Here is an 18,316-nt window from a genome sequence, read left to right as displayed (position 1 = left end):
CTGACAAGACACATGGAACTACGCTAGTGCCCTGAGCTGGAGAAGATACATGGACCTACCCTGATGCAACCAGACCTCTGAAACTGGAGAAGCCACATAAAGACCCCCTGCTAGCGCTGAGATGCTTCTAACGCCACTTGTTCCATAAGACTTCTTACCCACTGCCCTATGATTGTCCTGCACTCGGCATCATTGCCTGTGTTCCGTGAGTCTGAAGAGGGCTTTATAGATTGGTATCGGACATATGGGCTAATATCGGACTTAGGGGCTGGGACTGGCCTGGGTTGGGATGCTTGCTTAATGTACAATTACCCTTTATATAAAACTCTCTCTTATACACATGTGTGTTCATGGATTTGTTTCTGTAGTCTACCCAGACTAACACAGTAATATAAAGAAAATGTGAAATCACTCAAATAAGAATGGGTTCCTTATTTTTAAGACACTCCTAGGATCTCAATTCCTAGCTTTGTTTAGCAACATGGATTGGGTCCATGGGGGTTCTAAATCAATTCAAGGATTCCTCAGGATAACAACCCAAAGGTGGTGCTCAGCCACTTGGGAACTGCCCTCATTTCATTCCCATCTTAGAAAGACAAGGACATATCAACAGGCAGGCATCTGGAATTCACTCTTCCACTACGAGGGATTAGGAGGATTCTCAGTCACTCTCTCTATATAAGTAACTAGAGAAAAAAGGCAAATGAACTTTTGACAACTAGTTTCAGACACTGGGCTATAAGCAGTGCAGGACGGTGATCCCTGAAAGGGAACAAGTGGGACGAGCCTGTTTGGTCCTGTTTGGTCCGTGTGCTGCTGGGAGGCAGGTTTCCAGACAGTCACGCCGTCAAAGGAAGCGCACACCAAGGCCAACCACCTTGGAGTGGTCCAGAAAGAGGGACCGGAGTGCAGGGGACCCAGCACAAATCCACTGCCATTAAGTCATTCCAACTCGTCTCCAACCCCCAAACTCACTTCCATCAAGTCGAAGCCCACTCATGGTGACCCAATATAGAGTTTCTAAGACTTTATCTCCTTACAGGAGCAGACAGCCTCATCTTTCTTCCATGGATCGGCTGGTGTGTTTGAGCCACCGACCTATGAGTTAGCAGCCCAATGATTATCCCAGAGTGCCACCAAGGAAGTCAAAGGCATGATATGATTTACAAGGTAGTTTCACAGAGAAGAGAGCTGCACAGAGAAAGAGATTGAGAACTCATGGGAAAAATCTCCTTGAATATTTAAATGAAATCATACTACATATGCATAGGGTAAACAATCACAAGACCAAGAAAAGAAATACCCAAGCAACACAACTACGAGAAGATAGTATGAGTCTTGTTTATTTATTTTTGTTTCTTTAGGGAGCAGATAAAATGACATTTAACAAAACTTAACAAAAACAACATTCAAACAGCCAACAAACATATGAAGAAATGCTTGTGATCACTAAGCATCTGAAAGATGCAAATCAAACAACTGATGCACAGAGAGGTGCACAGGGCTGGCCCCAATCAGTCATACTAACCCCACCCCCCAGAAGTATGTGCTACACAGGACAACACTAAACCTGCAGGCTGGGGAGAGGGGCCCACATACTATGCCCACACGGAATCAAACAAAGAAGGAAAGAGAGCACAAGGGACTAGACCCCATACTGGCACATGAAGCCCTGAGGGTGACGTCCCTGCACAGAGGTGCTAAGGCACAGAGAGGGCTGTAGGGCCGACAACAGCTCGAGACACGATGTCCCCTCATTGGAGCACACCAGGACAGAGGACAGTACTGGGGACATACAGCGGGAAGTGAATCCGGTCGGACCACCCCCACAGTGGGGCGAACCAAGAGGAGAACATTACAGATCAGCAATGGGAGCAAAGTAAAGCCACAAAGCCCCTGAGGAGCCCCCATAATGGACTTCAGGCTAGGAGGGGAAGTTCCCAGAATCCCCCAAGACCAGTAGGGAGACAGTCATAAAGGTCAGCGAACAGACCTGGAATTATGTATGCTTTGGGGAGTTTTCTTTGAATTTTGTTTGTTTTGGGGGGAGTTATCTTTGTGTGGGAAAGGGGGTTCTTCTCTTTTTAATCAATCTTTTGTTTTCTTTTTGTTTTGTCTCTGTTACTGATATTTGTCCACCTATAATAACATTGGCATGGGAAGCAAGCCCAAGGAGAAAGCCATGACTGATGGTTTCAGAGAGACTTGGAGGGAGGAAGAGATGGAGGGATGGAGCTGTGAGCAAACAAGCTGTGGGGGAACAACTAGGGAGTTAAAATCAACAACAAGAAGAATGTAGAGACCCGGTGGTGCTGGAGCAACAGCAGTCTAGCTCAGAGGAATTACTAAGAGGCAGCAAAAGGGAAAGCATGATGGTGGGGCAGGAGGAAGGTAAAAGGAAACAGAGGAAAGATCCAGGAAGCAAAGCTATGGATAGAGGTATAAACACATGCACTATGTAAATATATTAATTCATAAAAACAGAGCTATTGGCCTATGTGTATATATATATATATATTTATATGGCAATACACTGAGGTAGAGGATGGACTTTGGGCCTCTGTTCAAGCCCTCCCTTAATGCAAGAACACTTTGCTCTAACAACCTGGCATTCTGTGATGTTCACCCTCCCTACACAATCGCTGAAGCCAAAATAGATGCATAAGCAAATGTGGTGAAGAAAGCAGATGGTTCCCAGATATCAAAAGATATAGCATCTGGGGTCTGAAAGGCTTGAAGTTAAACAAGCGGCCATCTAGCAGAGAAGCAACAAGCCCACATGGAAGACGCTCACCAGCCTGTGTGATCACAAGGTATCGATGGAATCAGGTAAAAGGCACTAGAAGACCCAAAACAAAAACAACAAAGAACATATTTTTGAGAATGAGAAGAGTCAGAGCAGAGTCCCAAAACTCATTTATAGACATCAGGACATCCCTCACAGAAGGGTCACAAGGAAAGGATGAGTAAACCAGAGCACAGTACAGCACTGATTAAACACACAATCCTCTGGTTCACTAAGGCTTCCTCCCCCTCCCTCCCACACTGTCATGACCTCAGTACTGCCTTTCAGCTCTGGCTAGACCGGAGCAGGTACAATGGTACAGATAAGTGCTCAGGACACACAGAATCCAGGACAGATAAACCACTCAGGTACAGAAATGGGAGTAGCAGTACCAGGAGGACAGGGGAAGGGAGGAGGGGGGAAGGTATGAGGAGGAGGGGAGGAAGGGAGGCCAATAGAGAAATATAGAACATGGCACGAACAGATACATGCACCCCCGTGTTCACTGCAGCACTATTCTCAACAGCAAGAAGCCAGGAACCACTTAAATGTCCATAGGTGGGAGGACAGAAAAGCACACCTTGGCACCTGTACACAACAGACCACCACATCTACAAAGAGGACTAATGAAACTGAAACACATCATGAGATGGATGGGTTTGGAAGGTAATCTGCTGAGTAGAGTAGGTTAACACAGGGGACAAATCTTGTATGAGATGGCGATTATTATTAAAAAATTTTAATCAAGGAAAGGTTTTCACACCAAAAGAAACAGATTTGGTTGATTCCCAGGGGTGGGAGTGGAGGAGACAGAAGGGGAAGCAACATGTTAGAGGGTAGACAGGCATTAACTTGGGTGAAGAGCAAAAATGATACACTGCAGGAGGGACATGAGGAAAGTAGCAGGCAGGGAGAAACAGGGAAATTCACTGGGACACTTGATATGTTAAGTTGTTGGATGCAAAGAAGAGCTGATTTGTAAGCCCCCACTGTGGCAGTTACATAATCTCCTGTCACATTGAGTGAAGGGGTGGAGTCTTTAGCCTGTCAATCAGGTCATAGCCAATGAGGCCTCTGTGAGGGCATGGCCTTCTCCTGAGGATTCTGGGAACTCCTGTCTTCCTCCCTGGAGGTGGGACACACTCTCTGCTTCACTATCTGTTGACAAGTCACATGGAGTTACGCTGACAGAGCCAGAGCCCTGGAGCTGGGGGAGCCACGTGAAGACCCATGTCAGCGCTGAGATGCTTCTACCGCTACTGGATCCACGAGACTTTCTACCCACTGGCCTGTGATGTTCTTGAATTCAGCGTCATTGCATGTGTTGCGTGAGTGTGTAGAAGAATTTATGGACTAGTACCAGACATATGGGCTAATATCGAACTTATGGACTTGATCTGGACTGGGCCGGGATGTTTTCTAAATATACAATGACTTTGGAATATAAAACTCTCTCTTATACACATGGGTGTCTCTGGATTTGTTTCTCTTGTCAACCCAGACTAACACACCCACCTAATTCACAATCAGAAGTCTGAGCGGGGAGAGGGAGAGTAGCACAGTGCTTTTCATACTATTGTCATACGGCTTACACAGTGAGCATCTGTCCTCCACTTTGGAAAACATTTCCTTCCAGCATTTTACTTTTCCTGCTTTCAGCGACGTAACGTATGACTGACATCGCTCCCTCTGAGACACCTGCACTGTTGCGTCACACCATTGTCCTCCTCTACATGGGCGACTTCCCTACATTCCTCAGGCTACAGTGAGAGTAGAGCTTTAGCACAGCAGTGCCAACACTCCCGTGATCGTCAATTGCTCCTACCGCTCCGTTTATACTCCATTCACATTTCATCTGCAGGGTGATCACATAGTGCTCCTTTGCTGCACGGGCATCTTTGTTATCCAAACCCTCTTTCACTCAACATTTCTGCCAAATACTCCCTAGGTCCATCAGTGAAAAACAAGGAGGCAACACGACGACACATTTAGCTCTCTGGCCACGGACTGAGTAACAGATGCGCAGTGACAAATCAACAGATGTTAAGAGAAGTAATGTGACTGGCCACCACTCGTGATGTGCATCTGTTATTGACTCAGTGGTCTGCTGGCTGAAGAGCGACCAGGGAAGTCAGTATTTTATGTAATTACTCACAGTCAATACCTTGGGGTAATTGAAATTTGATTCATGTTCTGGGAATCTGCCACGGTAACTAAGATTCATGTGTCTCTGAACCAGGCAAAGAGACGTCTGCATGGAGCTACATCGACATCTACAACAGTAACTATATAGAGAGAACCCCACAGAAAACAAGCTTATGTTAATGGTAGTGGGACGACGTGAAAAGGCTATCAATATAATGGTTGTAAAACACAGAGTATAATCAATGGCACTGACTGAGACGTGTAGAAGTTGTTAAATTAGAGACTGGTTGTGTTTATTTTTGCCACAATTATAAAAAATAATTACACAAATAGCAATCAGTACGAGGTAGAAGAAAATGTTCTAAAATTGATTGTGGTAATGATTGTAAAGGTCTCCTTGATAGGATGGAACTATGTAATTGTATGATATGTAGATGAAGTGCCAATCAAAACTTTTCTAAAAAGGTAGAATGTGAGTCTAAGGGTGAGCAAGTGGTTAAGTAATCAATTACTAGCCAAAGAGTTGGTGCTTCAAACCAACCCAGAGGCACTCAGCAAACAAGCCCATCAATCTACTTCCAAAGGCTCACTGTCTGTAAAATGCCACAGAACAGTGTTACTCTGCACAGATGGTGTTGCCATGAGCCAGGAATAGTATCAGTGACAACTAACAACAAAACATAAAAATAAACCATATGCACTAAAATGTTAGCTATGTTTATCTCTGGCCATGGGCAGATAGCCAATTTATATCTTCTTTGGGGTTTTCTGTATATTTTATATATACTACAAATCCAAATACGAGACTGGTATTAAAAGAAAAGCAATAATTATTTTAAAAGGCAACTGTGATTTCTCAGAGGTTATCATTTTCTGGCTTAAAATATGTCATTTAAGCTCCTACAAACTCACAGGAAATTGGAACGTGCATCTTGCCTGCATCTTCTTGGGTAACTATCAGTCCATTGATGGAAGAACCATCTTTCCTGTCCCCCAACCCCCACTCCCGCCTCAAAAAGGGCAAGCCCATCACTTGTGAATTGTTTACTGTGGTGGTTTACATGTTGCTATGACACTGGAAATTGTTACTGGTATTGTAAGTACCAGATGAACAGGTTTCAGGGCAGTTTTGACCCGGGACAGCTTATACAGAAGGAATCGGCTATCCACTTAGGCAGAATTAGCCCCTGAAAATGTTACAGAGAGCAGAACATTGTCAGATACTGAAAAGTTCACGGACAACAGCAGTACAATGTCAGAGAGATGAGCCAGAAGATGAGCCCCTCGGCTTCAAAGGTGCTAAAATACAACTGAGGAAGTACTCCCTTCTCAGTGCTGAGTTGACCGCTGAAATGTGATTGGAATAAAGCTTTGGGGAACTTCATTTGCTGATGTGGCAGGACTCAAAAAGAGAACAAACAACTATATATATTTACTAATTGGAACTCAGCCTATACGAAGTATGAATCTAGGAAAACAGGAAGTTGTCAAAAAATGAAATGGGGTATACAAGATTGGTAATCTAGGGGGGCGGCCTCCGAGCCACAGTGGGTGCTTCTGGAGTCCCGCTGCTCTGTGCACCAGGATGCGAGCTTGTGTGGCCCCTCAGCGGCTCCGAGGTCAGCCTCCCCCTCCGGCAGGGCCCTGAGACAAAAGGGGAAACCCCACGGAAGGAACATGAGGTTCCCCCAAAGAGCATTCGGGAGAAAGATGGACCATCATGTTTAGAAGAAGTTGAACGCTGTCGTCTGCCAGACTGGGGCCCGAAGGCTGGCAGTGGAAGACCCTGCTGGGCTGTGATCTCTCCCTGAAAAGTTCCACGTGTCTTTTTGCGCCCTGCAAGAGGAAGGAAGAAAGGAGAAGACCGTGTCCATAGCCCTGAAACAGGTGTTCAACAAGGACAAGACCTTTCGGCCCAAGAGGAAATTTGAACCTGGCACACAAAGGTTTGAGCTCCACAAACAGGCTCAAGCTTCCTCAGCTCGGGGGTGGACCTGAAGGCGGCGGTGCAGCTGCCCAGCGGGGAGGACCAGAATGGCTGGGTAGCGGTGCACGTGGTGGACTTCTTCAATCGGATCAACCTCATCTACGGCACCATCTGTGAGTTCTGCACCAAGCGGACCTGCCCAGTGATGTCAGAGGGGCCCAAGTATGCATATCGGTGGCAGGATGACCTCAAGTACAAGAAGCCGACTGCGCTGCCAGCTCCCCAGTACATGAACCTTCTCGTGGATTGGATCGAGGTCCAGATCAACAATGAGGACATATTCCCAACATGCGTGGGTGTTCCTTTCCCAAAGAACTTCCTTCAAATCTGCAAGAAGATCCTGTGCCGCCTGTTTCGGGTCTTCGTCCACGTCTACATCCACCACTTCGACCGCATCATTGTGATGGGCGCCGAGGCCCACGTCAACACCTGCTACAAACACTTCTATTACTTCGTCACAGAGAGGAACCTCATCGACCGCAAGGAGCTGGAGCCCTTGAAAGAGATGACGAGCAGGGTGTGTCACTAACGCCCGCGCTTCTAACGAGGAGGAGCGCTCGTTCCTCACAGAGTGTCCTGGGGAAAGGAGGTGACCTCCCTGGCCTCCGGTGCAGCCACGGCCAGGAGCAGGAGAGCTGGAGACCTCCGGGGACTCCTGGGGGCCACTCCATGTGCGCTTAACCCTCTGAGTGCTGCTAGCCAAGACTTGTGCGCCAGCTGACCCAATGGGAAGGGCAGTCGAGGACTGTCCCCGGGCCCTCCTGGCTGGAGATGTCCCAGGAAGAAGCCAAAGCTTTAAGGGCAGTCAGGTTTCGGGGCTGAGAGGCTGATGTGTACTTCTCTCCGCTATCCTTTCTCTCACTTGTTTTCTAAGGACCGAGTGAATCTTGGGACTTCGGATGAAGCACCCACTGGGGTCCTGTGGTTTCGCCTGGCTCCCCCCCCCCAACACTACATCACCAGCATAATTCCCCCAAGAGGCAGTTGTATCAGGACCGCTCCCTGGGGTGGCGTATCCTCGCCCCAGACTGTCTCTTTAGGCTTCCACCGCAAGGAAAAGACTGGCCCCGAGCAGGAGACTCCGGAGTTAACTGGCTCACTCTGAAGTTTAGAGTCTAAACAATGTTCCCTAATAGCCACTCTCGGCCCTTGTTCCTGCATTCGGGTTCAGTTCTGGGTTCCCAGAGGAGAGTTTGAAACAGACAGGAGCCCCGCGAGCTCCCAGCGCCATCAGTGCTGTTTGGTGTTTTAAGGGCAAGGAGTTGTCCATTTGAACCTACTACTAAAATGTCAGAGAGAAGAAAGTGCAATCGGGTATTTGGAACGTGTAGATCCAGCAATCAATCTTTGATTTGGACCCTTCTCAACTGGTGCTCCGGAGCTCCGAAACCCGGCAGATGTCCTCCCTCTGCACCCCTCTCCACCTCCGCCGTATCTCATTGGGACACACGGTTAATATCTGCCCCCACGTTTGCGCCTCAGTTGCCAAGGTAACAGTAGAGCTGGAGCTAACTACTTTCTTCAACCCTGTCCAAGTTTTCTGTTGTAGTCGGCAGGCAGAATCGTGCCTTCTGGGTTAAATCTTGCCTTTGGAAACCTCAGTGAGCTTTGCTTGTTGAAAATGATGCCTTCTCCCATTTGCAGAATGGCGGTGATCAGCGTGGCCCGTGCCAGGGGCTGCTACCCCTCCAAGTGATCTGAATCTAACAAAGCTTATCGGTTGGTGGTGGGAAGTAAACCAGAATGTATGCGTGCATTTCAATGTAATAACTATTAAAGAATAACTGGGGAAAAAAGATTGGTAATCTAGGCATTAGTGAATGGAAATGGACTTGTATTGGCCAGTTCGCACGGCTTACTCTGCCATGATGACAAACTCAAGAGTAATGGCAGCGTATTCAGTACCAAAAAGGGAATCTCAGCATCTATCCTACAATGTTGTGACGGGAAATATCAATAAAATCCAGCCAGTACAACTATTAAGAAATTTACCAGTCTGAAATTAATCAACCACACATTGATAATGATTGGTGATTGGAAGGTAAATGCTGGAAAGAAAGAGGAAGGAGTAGTAGTTGGAAAATAGTGTCTTGGAGATAAAACTAAAGCAGGAGATCACAAAAGAATTTTGCATCATCAATGACTTGTTCATAGTAAATATCTTTTTCCAACAATACATACGGCGACTATACAAGCAGACTTCTCCAGAAGGAGGACACAGAAATCATACTGATTCCAACAGTTAGAAAGGACAATGGAGAAGCTCAATACAATTGGCTAAAATGAGGCCAGGGGACCAACTGGGGAACAGGCCATCAATTGCTCATATGTAAGTTCAAGTTTAATTTGAAGAATATTAAATTAAGTCCACAATAGCCATATTATGACCTTGAGTATAGTTCGCCTGAATTTTGAGAACATCTAAAGAATAGACTTGGCTCACTGGGCACAAATGAATGACAGAAGATTTGACAAGCTGCGGAGGACATTGAGACCACCATTCGTGCAGAAAGCTAAAGATCACTGAAAAGGACACAGAAGAGTGGATGTCGCAGAGACTCTGAAACAGAGTATCTAAAGCACGTGGAAGACGTGGTGAGGTGAGCAAGATAAACAAACATTTTCAAAGGGCAGCTCAGGAAGACAAAGGATAATAAAATGGGTGAAAACGTGGAGTTAGAAAACAAAATGCAGGTCATGCTCAGCATATACCAAGCTAAAATAAGTGGAGAAAATAAATCCAAGCCTCAAGTTGCAATGTTAAAAGATCCTCCAGGCCAAAACTGAATGCAGGAAATATCGACAGATGATGGAAAAATAGTCATGCTACCAAAATGAACTAGTCCACATTCAACCATTTCTTGAGGTAGCCTATGATCAAGCACCAACAGTACTGAAGCAAGAAAGAAAGCCAAGCTGCACTGATCACATTAGCTGAAACCAAGGCTCCAGGGCAGAATACCAATGAAGACGTCTCAATAAGCCGAAGCAGTACTGGAAGCACTCAGTCATCTCTGTCAGGAATGTGGAAGACAGCCAGCTGACCAACCGACTAGAAGAGCTCGATATGTGTACCCAGTCTAAAGAAAAGTGTCCCCACAGGATGCTACCAATATGATTAATCCCAATGTCATTAATACAAGATGCAAGTAAATGTTTGCTAAAAATCACGCAGCAATGGTTGCAATATCACCCTGACAGGGAGCCGCCAGAAATTCAAGCTGGGATTCAGAAGAGGATTTAGAACAAGGAATATCATTGCTGATGTCAGATGGATCTTGGATTAAAGTAGGGGATACCAAAAAATTAAAAAGTTTACTTGTGTTTTATTGACTATGCAAAGTCCTTTAATTGTGTGAAGCATAACCAACTACGGATAACATCGAGAAGAATTTGGCATTCCGGAACACTTCGTTACGCTCATGCCGGCCTCTGCATGGCTCAAAGGGCACGCATGCAGACAGAGCATGGGCATGTGCGTGGTTTAAAATCGGGAAAGGTGTGAATCAGGGGGACAGCCGTTCACCACACGCATGCTGAGCAAGTAATCTGGGACTCTACACTCTTTGCAGAAGAACGCGACATTAGGATTGGAGCAGTGGTTCTCAGCCTTCCTAATGCTCAGCCTTCCTTTATGTTGTGGTGACCCCCCCCCCAACCATAACATTATTTTTGTAGCTACTTCATAACTTGTCATTTTGCTGCTGTTATGAATCAGGGAAGCCCTGTGAAAGGGCCGTGACCCACATGTTGAGAACCGCTGGATTAGAGGAAGCCTTATTAACAACATGCACTATGCAGATGACACAACCTGGCTTACGGAAAGTGTGGAGGACTTGAAGCACGTGCTGATGAGGATCGAGGATTGCAGCCTTCGCTGCTGATTACAATTCATTGTAAAGGAAAAAAGGAACGTCACAACCTGACCGATAGTAACATCATGACAAACGCAGAAAAGACTGACGTTGTAAAAAGAGTTCCTCTTGCCTATGTTCACAACCAATGGAAACAGCAATCAAGAGGTCAAGCGAGGATGTTATCTCAGAGGTACTATGTCATCGGAGGGGATCCTCTTGAAGTTGTGTTGTTGGTTTTCCTGTGTTTCGGTATATGAAACCCAGGATGGATGAACCTCTAGGGACAGCAAGTAGAATAAGGGTTGTAGAGGGGGTGCAGGGAAGAGGGAGGGAAGGGGTGGTGGTGGTGGGATAAAAGGGAGACGATGTCAAGTTGTCCAGGAAGAAACTGATTGTGGTAGCAATTGTACTATTCTGCTTGAGGTGATTGAACTACAGAATGATGTATGTATTAACTCCCAATTTAAAATAATTAATTTTTTTTCTTTTTTAAAAAGCAAACGATGCATTGCATTGGGTAAATCTGCTGCAGAATATCTCTTCCAAGTGTTGAGGAGGAAGGAAGTCACTGTAAGGATTAAAAGTGCGCCGGACCCAAGCCACGATCGCTTCAATCACCTCTTGTGCATATGCAAGGTGGACATTAAAGATGCCCAAACAAGAACTGGTGCATTTGCCTGACGGTGCTGGTGAAGAACACGGCAGGCACCATGGACCACCAGAACCAGGAACACATCGGCCGTGGAAGAAGCACCACCAGAACACCCCTTGGGGGCGAGGACTGTGAGACTTTGTTTATGGGCTCTGGACTTGTATCCGAGAGGCCAGTCCCTGGTATGGGCTAGCCTAACTGGTACAGCAGAGTGGCCCTGAAAAGGGGAGTGTCCCTGATGAGACAGAGTAGCACAGCAGCTACAAAAATGGGCTCCAGCAACAAATGTCAGGATGGCGCAGGACCAGGCGGCGCTGCGGTCTGTCGCACGCAGGGGCGCTCCGACCTGGAGCGTCAAGGGTAAGGTCATTGTGAAGAGCTGCCAAGCTGGTTCTGACTCACAGGGGCTGCACACAACAGCATGGAACGCCATCCAGTCTCGCGCCAGCTTTGCAGTGGTTGTCTGAGCCCAGGGTTGCAGCACTGTGCCAATCCATCTCATTAGAGACCTTCCTCTGTTTACTGAGCCTCTCCTTTACCAAGCATGGTGCCCTTCTCTACGGCTTGATCCAATTAATCACGCCCAATGCCTGGGAGACAGAATCTTGCCGTCCTCGCCTCTAAGCAGCCTCCTCACTGTACTTCTTTCAAGACCAATTTGTTCACTGTCCGAAGTCCATAGCAGGTAAGATATTTTTCACTAACACCACGATTATTCTGTCTTCCTTACTCATTGCCCAGCTTTTATGTGTATTTAAGGTGATCTAAAAACTGTCAACAATGTAGCCAGGTCTAGAGGAGAGAATGGTCTCAGAGCTTAAACTGTGACCACCTAGCTTGCAGCAGACTATGAATGACAGTGGGAGCCCTCAATCCATTCGCAGGTCCACACCTGGATTAGGCCTCCGGGGAATTCCTCTGATCACAGTTGAAAGAAGTGAACAGACAGAGAGCATTGGAAGGTCGATTATGGCAGACTTAGGTTAAAATGTAATGTCCTCTCATTTCACACTCCCTTTTGACTCATCTAAAATTTGTTTCAGTTTAAAAAATAAAAAAGGGAAGGGGAAATCTAAAGAAAGTAATCCCCTAGTGATTAAGCGTCTAACCATGGAGCAAGGTTGTGAATAACTTGGCTATCACGCACAAGAAGAAGAAGGAGAAAAAAGGAAAATGGATTATTTCAGATGTAGTTAGGTTACATAAGGGATCTCCCTTATGATCCATTTAATTTTGTTCTGGGTTTTAATGTTTTCTGGGTTCTTTTTCAATTGAGTTTTTCATGTTTTACTTTGATATTGTTGGTAGTTTTGTTTGTTTGTTTTAAATGTTTTCTCTATGTGAAATCCAGGGTACTAAGCGGATTCATGGTTCCTGGGGGGATGTAATAGGGAGAGTTGGGGTCAGTGGGAAGAGAATAACAATGAGCACATGTTCTAAAACGGAGTGTGGGATGATTGTACGACTCTTCTTGATGTGACCGAACTACTGGATTGTATAGTATGTGACTTGTATGCCAATAAAACTGTCAGATAATTAAAATACCATGCTCTGGGTCAGACATATCTTAGTTCACAGTCACAACATTGCTTTTTAACACGTGTAAAAGGTCTTTTACAGAAGATTTACCCAATGCAATAAATAGGTCATTTGATTTCTTGACTGCTGTTTCCAGGGGTCATAGGTTCTCTCTTTGAACAATGAAGCTGAAAAGGTCATTGATCATTTCCATTAATGTTTTACACTATATAAATTATGAGACATAAATTACCTGTCCTCAAAAATACAATACAGTAAGAAAAGTTTCATAAAAATTATTAGTGAAAGAAAATATAAAGGAATGTCAACAAATATCAAGATGTGTCTAGAGATCATACACAGAGCAAAAAAACAAAAGCAGTGAAATAAAAATTACCCTGGATTAGTAATTAATAAAACTGTTTATATATTATGGGAAATAGTCCGCCTTTGAATAGCCTATTAACTTATAATAATTTTTGTTAATACCTATAAAGTTAACAATGTATAAAATCATATTACCCTTAAAGTATAGGCATATTTGCTTTCAAATTATCCCGTAATATCCCCAAGCAACTGTTTTGAGTATTCATTTGTTTTTGCATAACATTAATAGTGTCAATTTCATTAATGACAAACTTGACAGAAAGGTGAAATGTTTTGAGTTCACATTTATGAAAAGAACCACAAATCTGAACTGCAGAAAGCGAGTGGTGTAACAGGACAATAAAGTACAAAATTACCTTCACTTTTCAACTGAGCTTGAGCCATTATACAGCCCATTATATGCCATTACACAAGCCAATTGATAGTTTGTATCTTTTTAATATTCATATTTAGTTTTGTTTTCAAGGATTAAATAGTGATAATTATTTCGGGTAAGTAGAACATTAATATACTTTCTTATTCTTTAGATAACAATGTGGTCCTTAAACCAGAACCATAATAAGGAGGTGTTTTATGGATACTAAAATAATTGGAAAAATACTTTTTTGAAAGATGCAATTTCTATCAAGGGCATAAACTATTTTGAGGCTAGGTTGACCTAAATAAAAATGCTGAAAGACAACAAAAAGGGGCAGAAGCTTTATTTGCACATCAGTTTGGGAAATATAGAATATACAATATCAATCTATAATAGCAAAAGTTGCCTAATAGTTTTTCCTTTGCTCATTCTGTTTTCAATAATCAATAATTATTACAATGAATCCTTCATCCCTCATGAAACCTGAGAACTAAATATATTATATATAAATATGTATTTATAATAAGTGCTGAAATAAATACAGAAACTCACTCCTTGTATAAATGGTTTAAAATATACAAATTAATATACAATTTTGGGGGAACTAAAGTAATAATAGTTAGAATAATTAAATACTCTTCAAACAATGTATGTACCCAAATCCAAAAATTCTACTTTACAAATTTCTTTGGAAAATTAAAATATACATAAAGTCGTATTTATAAGGGAGGCATTGATCACCCTCTTACCTATAATAATCAAATTCTGGGACAGATTTCTGGAAAGATTGAAAATTATGTAGGCATCTACCCCAACTCTCTTTTTAAAAAAAGACAAAAATCCAAATGAAATTGATTTGGGAAAAAATCTATAAAAACTCAGTTTCAGAGAAAATGATAGAATTCAACTGAAGGTGCACTAGGAGAAACTTGGGGGACGTGGCAAATGAAGAGGAAGATGGAATGGTGATTGGCCAGTGAGTGCGGCACAATGGCATGGCCATTTTGGGCCTTTGCAAGCAGCTATCAGCACTATAAACTAATAATCGGTGCTGATAGCCAAGTACAGCACACAAGTTAACAAACTAGCCGGAGACCAGTAGTCAAACATGCCCACATGGCCCAGCCATCCGCGTACTTCCTGCAACCCCATCAATGGACCAGATCCTGCTCCGGCCGAGTGTGAAGGATGACAGTGGCCAGCGGGAACCAACCCCACCCTTAACTGTACTACGTGGTCAGCGAACAGAGAATTGTGCTCACACGGTTTCTCTCACACTCATGGGGAGAAGACCATATGATACAAATCACCAATTATACACAAATACAACAAAACCACCATGGCTCAGAAAAATATACAATTTCCATTCAGACCAAGAAATGTGTGGCTCAACTAAGGATCAAAATAGTCAGAAAGCCTTCCTGAAGAACTCATACTGAAGTAAAAATATATGTGTACTTAGATTATTTTCAAAGGATTTAAAGAAAGATAGAGAAAACTGTAGGGGAAAAAATGGAGGGTAACACAGACAAAACTTTAGAACAAGTCAGGAAAACACTAAGAACTGAAAAAAAAATTGGAAAGCATACAAAAACAGCAAACTGAAATCAAGACGATTTATCCTAAGATTTCAGAAATAAATAATGCACTAAAAGGACAAAGGTGTAGAACTGAATCACTGGAAGACCAAACTAGCAAGACTGGAGACAAACCTCTCAGTATGAATCTGCTAGAGGAACAATGAGAAAAAAGATCCACAAACTTCTACAAATGAAGAAAGCATAAGAATCATGTGCGGCACCATCCAAAGAAACAACTATGGGTAACTGGAATTCCCAAATAGGAAGAGTCCCACCCCTTCCTCTCAAAACAAAACAAAGCAAAAAGCACGCAGAGAAAATTGTCCAAGAGGTTTTATGGAAGATACACTTTCAAGAAGTTGAACAACTCCCATTAATATTAATGTCAAAAGAAAATCAACAAGTCAATCAAGCTTCCCCAAACCAGAAACATGAAACCAATTCTGAAAGCAGCTTGGGAAAAAATAATCTTAAAAAGAGAAAGCATAAAACTACATTCTACATTCTCAGCAGAAATCAAGTAGGCTAGAAGGCAATAGGACGGCAGATATAAAATAAACCAAAAATTAGGAGAATTTGTAAAAACAAGACAGACATTACATCAAACACTAAAGAGGGTTCTTCAGACCTAGAATGAACAATGGCAGATGACAGCTGAAAGTAACATACATGACAACTGCCCCCAGAAGTCAATGCACACGGGAAAGGGTTCAAAGTAAAACAAACCTACAGGCTAATTAAAAATACGACACCAGGGGTGTCCATCTTCAAAGGAAGAAAATTATAAATATAAAAAATAATGTAGTTACAGACTTCTAAATGGACAGAATGCCAATGTGAACTTCAAGACAAAACAAACTGTTTTAAATTAGTAAGATGTTAATAAATTACCAGATAACATCAGATAAAATTAATAAACCTCATCAAAATGCGGAAAATCCAAGATTCTGTAAACACTAAAAAATAGCAACAACGAAAATGGCAACAAGAAACAAACAGAAGCAATCTGCACTCAGTACAGAAAATTAGGTGGAACAAAGAAAGCAACAGCATCACACCGAAAAGTACAAAGCAAAATGGCAGCAAAATCTTCATAATTATCAGTAATTATGCAGAATGTAAATTGTACCAGTCAATAGAAAGGGATTAGCAGAAAGGAGAGGAAAACAGAATCCACCAATAAAGTGGTCGACAAGTGATACCTTAGCTACAGAGACAAAAATAAACACACATCAAAAGATGGGGAGAAATATGTGGGGGTACCCCCCCAAAAAAAACAGAATTGTGCTGGGTGGAGCAGAGCTTTCATAGTACGCTTTTCCCCCATGCAGCGAGCATCCAGCAACTCGCTCTGAGTCAGTGCACCCAGCGGTGTTACCTGGGAAGGTCCTCTCTGGTGACAGTGATTTTTTTTCGTAAAAGCAGTTTCACTCAAATCTCGTTTTTTTGTGTGTGTGTGTGATGGCTGATTTAAGAGAATTGAATGCGGCTATGAAATTGTTTCCTGATTAGAAAAATATGCCACAGAAACTGTTGTGATATTGAACACAGCTTTTAAGGATAGTGCTATGCAAAAAACTCAAGTGTACAAGTGTTTTCCTGTTTCAGAACAGGCGAAATGTCGATTGAGGATGACAACCCTCTTTCTGGATGTCCATCAACTTGCTGAATGGACGGAATGTGTCAACTCGTAGTGCATCTGGAGTACCTTCTACCAGGTCGGACTGTTAATCAGGCTTTCTGTTTAGAGGTTCTGAAAAGATTGTGTAACAGTACGCAACATAAAAGGCCTGATTTATGGCAGACAGGTACTGGTTTTGCCACTATGACAATGCGCCTGCTCACACAGCCAACTCAGTCTGCCAGTTTCCGGCAAAAACCAGCATGCCTCTCTTGCCCCACACACCTGACCTCCCTCCTTGCAACTTCTTTTTGTTTCTGAGAAAGTAGAGGGACATGAAAGGACAGTGATTTGACGACATAAACGAGGTGAAGGAAAAAACCAGGGAGGTGCTGTCAGCCATCCAAACAGATGAGGTTAAAAAGTATTTCCAAGAATGGAACTGCAGATTTGACAAATGTATCAAGTGTAATGCAGAGTACTTTGAAGGTGATGATGTTGTCTTGTCAAAAAAAATTAAATGCATAGCTTGGGGGGCTCTGGGTTTTGGGGGGTATCCTCTCATATATCAAGTTCATGGAGATTTTAAAAGAACAAGAGTATTTATTTCTGATAAAATATACATTGAGGGAAACACCTGTGTAAGTCATGAGAAATTGAAGGCACCTGGAAACAATTAGCCTATTGACTAATGAACTAGACAAACCTCAGCCTCCACAACCAGAAGACTAGAAGAACCTGATGGTGCTTAACTACCATTACCAACTTCTCTAAAAGGGATCCCATTAGAATGTCGTGGGTAAAGTGAGAGAAAACTCACTTTAAAAGTGTAAGCGGTAAGTGTCAGGGCTGCTGCTTTTGGGGTCCTGCTGGAGTGGGCAGGCAGTTGCTATATCGTGGCATGGGCCAGATGGCGTAGATACCGGGTTGACCCATTTCCTAAGAAAGATTGGTACGATGTGAAAGCACCGGCTATGTTCGAGATAAGAAATATCGGGGAAACACAAGTCACCAGGATGCAAGGAACCAAAACTGCATCTGATGGCCTCAAGGGTCGAGTTTTAGAAGTGAGCCTGACTGATCTGCACAACGCTGAGGTTGCCTTTAGAAAATGCAAGCTAACTACTGAGGATGTTCAGGGCAAAACCTGCCTGGCCAACTTCCCTGGCATGGATCTTACGCAGAACAAGCTGTACTCCACGGCCAAACAGGGCAGACCATGATGGACGCGCCTGTTGATGTCAAGACTACCGATGGGTGTCTGCTTCGTCTCTTCTGTGTTGGTTTTATAATCAGATTCGGAAGACTTCGTATGCTCAGCACCAGCAGGTCGCCAAATCCGAAAGAAAATGATGGCAATCGTGACCCGAGAGGAGCAGACAAGTGCCTGGAAAGAAGTGGTCCATGAGCTGATTCCAGGCAGCAC

General features: G+C 43.6%; 1 protein-coding gene and 1 pseudogene across 5 annotated transcripts in view; one reads left to right on the top strand and one right to left on the bottom strand.

The window, feature by feature from the left end:
• The window catches only part of ULK4 (unc-51 like kinase 4), a 600,065-nt gene that overhangs the window by 318,956 nt on the left and 262,793 nt on the right, over window positions 1-18,316 (bottom strand). The gene's annotated exons all lie outside the window — the stretch shown is intronic.
• LOC142454568 (MOB kinase activator 3B pseudogene) lies at window positions 6,516-7,446 on the top strand (annotated as a pseudogene).

Source organism: Tenrec ecaudatus, chromosome 8 (assembly GCF_050624435.1).
Source record: "Tenrec ecaudatus isolate mTenEca1 chromosome 8, mTenEca1.hap1, whole genome shotgun sequence".
Lineage (NCBI taxonomy): Eukaryota > Metazoa > Chordata > Mammalia > Afrosoricida > Tenrecidae > Tenrec > Tenrec ecaudatus.
The sequence above is the reverse complement of the archived record's forward strand: the minus strand, read 5'-3'. Positions and strand labels throughout refer to the sequence as shown.